Genomic DNA, 8,688 nt, shown 5'->3' with positions numbered 1-8,688 from the left:
TGTAGGATGGTGCTGCTGCTGATAGTATGAAAGGGTAGAATACACAAGGGCTTTTGCCTAGCTGTCCCTTGAAAATGTCTTTCTGCACACTACTATTTCCACCTCTTTTGTTTTGAATGACATCTGCGCCTCGATCGCATCTTGTGCTGGGGAGGAGGAACAGCAGGGACTGCACTGTGTGGGCTGGGTACGAGCACCCTGGTTCGGAGGTTGCTTACCTGCTCTTTGCAAACTCAAAAGAAGCACCAAGAGCTCATTTAAGCCTTGGTACTCGGCACATAAACCTGTGGTCAAGGATCTAAACAAAAGAGCTTACAAGGTGGATATGGTTAGCCCAGAGATGGTCTACTTGATGAACTTGCGTAGCTTTCAGTTATCTTGGGTTGTTTCATTGACCTAATGGAAGTGTCATGTGTTACACAGCTGAGTCAGTTTTCTTCGATGCATCTTGCACATTGTCAGGGTCCAACGTGTGTTTGTATGCTCTTCGTGCTGCCGTCGGTCACTGCGGTGCTGTAGCGCTTGCTGGAGCGAGTGGCTTTTCTCTTGACTTCACATGACTTTTCTGTTACCAGAACAGAAATGGGCTGCTTGGCAAAGGCGAGTGAACCACAAAATGTGGTTTCTTTGACTGAGATGAGCTGTAGTGTAGTGCTCCAGTGATCAGGAATGTGTGTAGGTGTTCAGGTGTCACACAGGCATTGCGGCAGCTGCTCCCCTGTACAAGCTTGTAGCTTCTGTAAGCAACTGAAGGGTCATGCTCTTGTTTCTGGCCTTGGCAGCCATCTTCTCTCCAACGGTGCCCTTCATGTTCCACTGCTGTCTTACAGAGTGTGGACTACACTCTCAAATATCTCACAGAAAAAGGAAGCAGTGCTTACAGCTGTGTATAGACCTGCCACACTAGGGCAAAGTTGGAATTTATCTTTGTGACTGGCATCAGGTCACCAAGATGGACTTACTTTGCTCTACTGCTCCTCCCCCACACACTTGTAGGTGGTCTGGCACCTTGAGTTTACATAGTTAGAGCCCTTGAACAAAAACAGAGTGACCTTGAAGACAGCTGCAGCCTGAGTCCTGCCTTGTGCTGCTGTGGTCACACATCTTTGGCACTGAGGGGGCCATGACTGAGCTGAGCTTTAGCCCTGCAGGCTTTAACATCATGAATACCTTAATGGCTTTTCCACAGCAGTTAAGAGTAGCATTCTTTAAGTATTGCCTTCCTAAAGGCCATCTGCACATGAATTTAGATCTCCAGTGTAAGTTCTCTGGTAGCTGAAGGTCATGTGTGAGAACAGAAGGTCTGCTCACAATCATGGGATGCTTAATATTACATTGCACATGCCTGAGGCAATTCTTGTCCGTAAAGGCTGGAATAATTGTAAGGCAAGCTTAAAAGCTGAGAAGGTTAAGACGAGCAAGTGTTAATAAGAGTGCTTTTGTTATGCATCTGCTGGTTGCTGATGTAACTGTTAAATATTTTGCCCTTCCAACTGGAATTCTTACCTTCACAATGAGCTTCACATTAACCTGTGAACCTATGGCTGAGTAACATGTAATCTCTTTTTCTGTCACTGGGAGGAAATTTTAGGAGGATGCAGATGGAAGGTTCGGGAGTACTTCAATAGGCTATGCACAGCTTGGAGATGAGGTCTGGTGTGTCATAGTCCACCAGTGAGTTACCCTGTGGCTGCCCTGAAGCACCAGAGTCCTGCAACATGCAATAACAGGTTTTGTTAGGGAACCAACAGTAGGATGCTATTCTGCATCTTGTGCACTGCAAAAACAAGTGTTTGTTGTTAGCATCTTCTTGGAGACTTTCTGCTGAGGGCAAGAGAGATTTCTAATGTTTGGAGATGTTCCCTCCATACCACGAAAACCAGGAAGCAACACTCTCTGTAAAGGTAGTAAGAGTTTGGGGTTTTTGAAATAAAAAAAGTTTTGTTAATCACAGTCTACAATTTCACGTAAAGGCTCAGTTACACAATAGCATTCATGCTTTGTTATTTTACCAGTAACACCTTTCTTAGCTCTTTGGAGGACGAGCAGATCTCTCCTGTCTTGGTCATTAGTAACTTGCTCAAGAAAGGGCTTTAAAATCAGTTTAGTAAAGCAAAGGAAGTTGCTAGCAGCAGTGTCACAACGGATGCACGGCTTCCTTGCCCTGTCTTTTAGTGCAGTAGTTTAAATTTCAGGATTGTCTTTGCACTTCATGCAGCTGCAATACAAACAGGTTTTTAACAATACCTTCACTGTTTCTTTAACCTGACCATGGTGCTAGGGGATGAAATCCCCCAGTACACCTGCCCACCTGCTTTGGTCTGAATTGGACTGAAGGATCCTTTCCCTGGTTTGCTTCTGGCAGTCTCCTTTCGCTGTCTAAATCCTGCCCTGGGGGTGTGCTCCCTACCCCGGCTGCAGGCAGGTGGGGGCTGGGGAAGGTGCACGGGTTGCCGAGGCTGCAGCAGCACCAGTGGCTTCAGGCAGGCAGAGCGTTCTGTGGGCAGCCGGCTGGCACCCCTTGGTCTTCCACCGACACGTGAAGGCTGTTAACCTGCAGCACCCCAGCTCCCTATTCATCAGATTGCTTCTTCAGCATTTTAGATACTGAATGGCTTTTTGGGAACATCTCTGTGCACTGAACACTGGCCTCTGCAATAGATTCCTCCTGTTCTGGTCTCAAGTGGGGTTTCTCCTGTAAGGGCTGCATGTAGTTGTTATTCAGGAAGGGGCAAGGAGCTGGCAGGAGGCTTCTTCCCAAGTAGTTTTTTACACTAGTGTGAGAACTTCACAGCCTTAACAAACGCTGGAATCTTTGCAGTTCTCAGTGCTCTGGTCATCCATGCCTTTCACTTCACCAGCACTGGCTTTCAAAACCATGAAGCCGTTTTACAGAGAGGCTGCATTGGCTGGTTCAAAGCACCCTGCCAGCTGCTGCAGGAAAAGACGCCAAATTCAGTCCCCTTGGACTAGTGTCATTGTGCACCTTACTCCTCAAAGCAGGGCTTTCGCTTCCGTGTTACACTTTAATACATGGGCTTATGCGAGCCCTTTGCAACTGAAGCCCAGATGCCCGGCCCTCAGCTGTGGGTCAGAGACTACATGATCCAAGGACGCTGGCGTTAGCCACGTCCGCTCTGATTTTTAAGGGGATGGAAGAGTCCTACGCTTTTTTCCTTACACTAAGCTTTCTAGCCTTTCAGGCACCAGGAGACAGAAGCAGTCTGTGAACAGAGGTAGGAAAAAAGATGCTGCTTAAAAAGGCAGTTAATGCCTGTAAATTCTCATGTCAACCCCCAAGAGAACATTTGGAGTATAAATACAAACTCTTAGTAGACTAGAAAAAGTGGGTGGTAGCTGACTCTTAGTTGAATTCATAATTCTCCACAGTTGAAATGACTTCAACCACTTGTTACACATGTAAATACCAGTGAAAACGGCTAAATGTGGCTATTAGAGCTGCGGAATACTGAATGGGGAATGCGCTCGTGTGACTTACCCCGTAGGGTTATTAAACCCTGTTCTCAGCCTTCCTGGTCAGAAGGAAATGCATCCAGCAGTGAGAAGCAGGAATCACTGTGAGGTGATCTATGAAGAACCCTTTTAAACAAAAACTGCAGTTAAGAGCTATACCCACCCACCACCTCCTCAAAGTGCTGAGGTGGTGTCAACACATGAGTAAAAACCGGCGGTGGTCCCTGAATGTTGCGTGGTTGGAAAAGGTCGTTTACAGAGTCTGAACGTATCTCCACAGGACAGGGGGAGGGAAGAGATGGGAGTGTTAGAATTTAAAGCAGTGTTTGAAGTATGCAAAATTGTTTACTATGTATGTAAATGGCATTCTTGTCAGGGACAGGTCCATGTGCAAATTGACAATACTTCAATTTATTTTTGAATGGCAATATAGATTGTCAAGGTTGTGTATAATTACAATAAATATATAAACGGCTACTTGAACCATAAATGACCAGCCGAGACCTCATTTTTACATCCATGTTCTTGAGAGAAGCTTTGTCTGATGTCAGGGACCAATTCAACCTGTGTTTGTCCAAAAGAGGACACATAAGAGGCGTTTTTGGTGGCTCACCCTGTCCCACTTGCGGGGCCAGGCATGGATGTTGTCCCCCATCGGGGTTCTTCACCCGGTGTGCAATAAGCCGAGCCACGCACAGGCGTGTGCACAGAGATGGGGGCTGGGGGGCAACTCCACAAAGCCAGCGCCCCTGTGGGAAATACACCAGGTCTCGTACACCGAACAGGAACTACCACCGTGCCTGAGGAGGCAGTGTTCCTCACTCCTGTCTTTGCATATGAAAGCAGGAATCTACCCTTCTCTTGCCTCCCGCTGTCTTTGTGGCAGAGCAGTTTGGCGCTATCAGATCTGATGACCTGGGGCCACCCCCACCGTCCATTCACCAACTGCACATGCCCACCTACAGTTTGTGTGACTGTTAACCCTCTTCTTGCGCCAACGTGGGCTCCCCCACACCCCAGCCAGCTGCAGGCTGCCCACCGCCCGAATTACCTACGGCCGCTGCAGCCCCAGCACAGCGCTTGCGTTGCCTTGCCTTGGGGAGTTCCGGCCGCTCACATCTGTAGTTGCGTTTCTGCATCTGGATGGAGCACAAGCTGCCAAATGTCAAGTAATTCATCTCTCAGAAATGATGTATTGCAACTTACAAACAAGTTCAAAGTAGTTTTCCTGCATCTTGAACCGCTTGGGGAAGTTGATGCCTTCGGGCATTACTGCTTCTCTGAGAAGATCCCAAAGTGCAGCAGCAGCCCCTGGGCTTCCTCCAGCCGTTCTTCCGTGTCTCCGCAGTGCAGGAGGAATCCCTCCGTGCTCCACCAGTAGGCAATGACTGTAGAATATCTGCATAACCTATAGAAAGGTATCAAAGCACAACATGACTCAAGGTGTTTATATCCATCTTCCTCAATACACTTCAAAGGCTTCACAAAGTCTGTGTTTCTTCCAGGCTTTGCATTCTTGGATCTTAGTAAATAAATGAAGTCCAATAACATATTTCAACTATATGATTAATTTCACAGGAAGGTTTGGGATTCAGGGGTGGTGAAAGGTCCTTCCTTTTAAAAAAAAAATCCATTATCTGTTAGACACAATTAAAAGTCCCCAAAACACAAGACAGACTCAAGAATTCTGAAGATCACAATTTCTCTCTCATGCATATTTCTGCTGCAGGACTAAACTTGAATAACACTTCAGGAGAAAAATATTCACAAACTGCAGAGGTAAGGAACCCTGCCCACCCTGCCCTAACCCACATCCCTGAAACTGACTTTTGCACTCTCCCTTGCTCCCGCTGGTACTGGCAGGCAACAGGATCACGGGAATGGCCTCACCAGTGGTTGTCTCTCCCAAGGTTACATTTTACAAGCCTCTTTTCAGTCCAGGTGGGAAATAAAAACACATCACCTGACCAAAAGGGTTTTTCAAAGTAGTCAAATATCCAAGTGGGTTCCTAAATAACTTTACAGCTGTGTGTCCTCTTTACTCCCACACTTTGCCTGAGCACTGGCTGAAAAGTAGTTCCTTTGTCCCCCTTTGTGTGCTACAACAACAACATTAAACCCAGATGTTTAAAGAAGAGGATTTTAAGTAACAAACCACACCAGTCTGACAATTTTCAGGACAATAGTCTAACCCCTCAGCAGTTTCCTCTCCCTTCAGATGGGTGGATTATGAGCAATTAACCAGCCACAGTCAGATGGGTGGATTATGAGCAATTAACCAGCCACAGAAAAGACAGAAGTCTCTCAGCTATCAGAGGACTGGGATCTTACCAGAATAGGCCTGTAAATATTCCAGTGCTTCCCACAGCATAGGTATGACCGGCAGGACACCCCGGAATAGACGCTGCAGTGGAAATTGACCCACAAGATCCAGCAGTTCCCAGAGTCTGGCCTGTGCAAACATTTCCCCCTATGCCCCAGAGCCTCACACCCTGAGGAGGGCAAAATAAGGCCATGAGCTTTCTCCAAAAATCACCTACTGAACTAAGAAAGTCAGGGGCGCTGGCCCCAGTTTTATTAGCAGAAGTATGTTATGCTCTAAGCCAGCAGTTCTGCCTATACTATAAACCCCAGTTCCTGAAGAAGGTGGTGGCAGGGATTTTTGTTTGTTTTCTTTTAACTCGCCTTGAAGACTTTCACCTTCAATCTAATCTTGAAATAAACCCAAGACTTGGAGATGGACAGATATCCAGTTGCAGTTGCTCTTCCCTCCCCACTCTCCTCACTTCCATACCCTCCCAAACCGCAACAGGTTCTGCAGGAACCACTCGTTAACCTTCTCCTTCTAAAGTGGAGAGCCACTAGAGGAGAAGCTGGTGTTCAGTGCTGAGCTGAAGGGCTGACTGACACAGATCCCCTTTGCTTACCCACACCTTCAGCCAGCTGCATCCTTCTACTTCGGATGCTGCAAAGTACAAAACAGCCAGCACTGCCCACAGCCCTGTGTGCTGTGGCATGCTTAAATTAAAAGCGGTAACCCACAGTCTTAGCAAAAATGTTAAAATCTATCAGAAATGAACAACAGTCCCTCAACTGGGTGATTTTCCAGATAACTGCAAAACAAGTCATTTCTCTTTGCTTACACGGAAAAATACCACCACAGTCCAATTTGCTAAACTACCCGGACAGTGCTTTTTCAGGAAACTAACTCAGCTCAGACAACAGAAACTAATTTTTCAAGTAACTTCTTGCTACACCATCTTGGTGATATAAGAAGCCATTAGAGAAGTATTTTGTCTTGCTTTCCTTCAGTTTCATGTCAGAAAAAACACCACGGCCTGTTGCCCCCAGAAAGGGCACTGAGAAACGTCAGTTGTCCTAATATGCTAAACTCCTGATCTAAACCCTTTGTAAACAACTAGACAAATGCATAGATTACATCTTTATGCTCAGGTGACATTTTGTTTTCATGGATTATGTCAATAAACTGATTTTCAAAGCCAAAGAGGCAGACAGATGCCCTGATGGTGAAGTATGAACTGAGAAAAAGGAAACAAACGTATTGTTAGGATTCAGTCAGGCATACTCCAATGCAATTGATACTTTGTTGAGGAGACTTTCAAATCTCATGCTGCATCCTTTATTGTGCTCTTCGAATCCACCTGAATGTCCTTAGCCGATATCACTACCCAAGGGATTCAGCTTCTTTGCAAATCCAGCTGCTTACTCTGCAAGTGCCAGTGACCACTAAAAATTTACAAAAATAGCTTCAAAGGGAGTCAGTCAAAACTTCTGGCATAATAGCCTAGGGAAATACTGAATAGATTTGAATTTAAATTGGTTATTAGCTCTAGGTATCCAAACAGCAGTGTTCCTGGGCAGAAAAATCTGTCCTCTAGTTTTAAGTCTGTATCACCTTACAGGGCAGAACATCACCCTTAAGGGGACACAATGCACGTGCTGACCGTAAGTATCTGCACTGATCTGAAACTCTTTCATCCGAGTTGTGATGGTGTTACTTTCACTCTGGTATGAGGAATTCTTTCAGTGATGCTAGCGAGGTTTGTGAAGATTGGGTGATGAATTTAATAATAATTCTAGACCAAGCTAGATCTTCTTGAGAAACAGTTCAAATTCTGAGACCACCCTTTCTCACAGAATTTGTTTTGACTTGCAAAAGCTTCCTCTATTAGAAACTATTACTTTGTGATCACAAGTGCTGTAGAATCATAAGACCCACAGAAAATGGATCTGGAAAGAAATTTTAGAGGTTATTTAGCCCACATAAGTACATCAAGACCAAAAAAAAAAAAAAAGTATTCTTGACCTAACAAATCTGTGGTTTGCTTTTCTTGAAAATGACCGGAGATAATCTGTTATAGTGAGAATATATTTGCAGGTTCACAGAGAATACACAAAATCCCCAACCAAAAGCTTTTAAAGATGTTTCTTGCTAAATGGATTTTATAGCTACTGTAAAGGAAGGGGCATTAGCTGTTACTGTCAATGCTGATAGCTGGCAATACAGACCCCAGCTCTGCTGCAGACTTCCAGTCTGACTATGAACAAGGCAAGGAAAATACTCCATATGCATATGTTAAAAACTGACCACTGCTGGACCTGAACTCATCTAGAATCTCTGTTCTTTACTGTTGCACAGGTAAAGAATAGGAATGTTGTTTCCTTTCCAAAATGGGGAAGTCAAACCAGGAAGATATGACTTCCAAATACAGACGACTAGCGTAACGAGAGGCTGACGGAGAAACACACACTGAACTTCCAGAGAAAACAGTAAAAGCTACTTTCGCAGTGATTCATGTCCGGTTCAAGAACGCCGCACACAATCTGGTACTAGGTTCCATACAGCAACAAGGAAGGCAGCCACTTAAAACCATCAGCTCATTAGCAAAACATACCAATGACCTAATTGTTTCCATAACAATACAGGCCTGATGTCAGCCTGCTGTGATGGTAAAACAGTGACTAATCTCACACCTGGTATCTACAGAGACTCAACTATACCACACAAAGTTAGAAATATAGTAGCATCGCTAAGACATACAAGAAGATATGAGCGGAAAAAAGCTTATTCTGGCATAAATGGTGAACTTCCACTGAGTAACATCACTGGGCTACCAAATGCTGGCATGGTAGTGCAACACAATCAGCAAAAATCGAACATCCCCCTGGCTTTGACAGCATTCATATAAGCAA

Source organism: Eurypyga helias, unplaced genomic scaffold (genome assembly GCF_000690775.1).
Source record: "Eurypyga helias isolate BGI_N326 unplaced genomic scaffold, ASM69077v1 scaffold39643, whole genome shotgun sequence".
NCBI lineage: Eukaryota > Metazoa > Chordata > Aves > Eurypygiformes > Eurypygidae > Eurypyga > Eurypyga helias.
The sequence above is the reverse complement of the archived record's forward strand: the minus strand, read 5'-3'. Positions refer to the sequence as shown.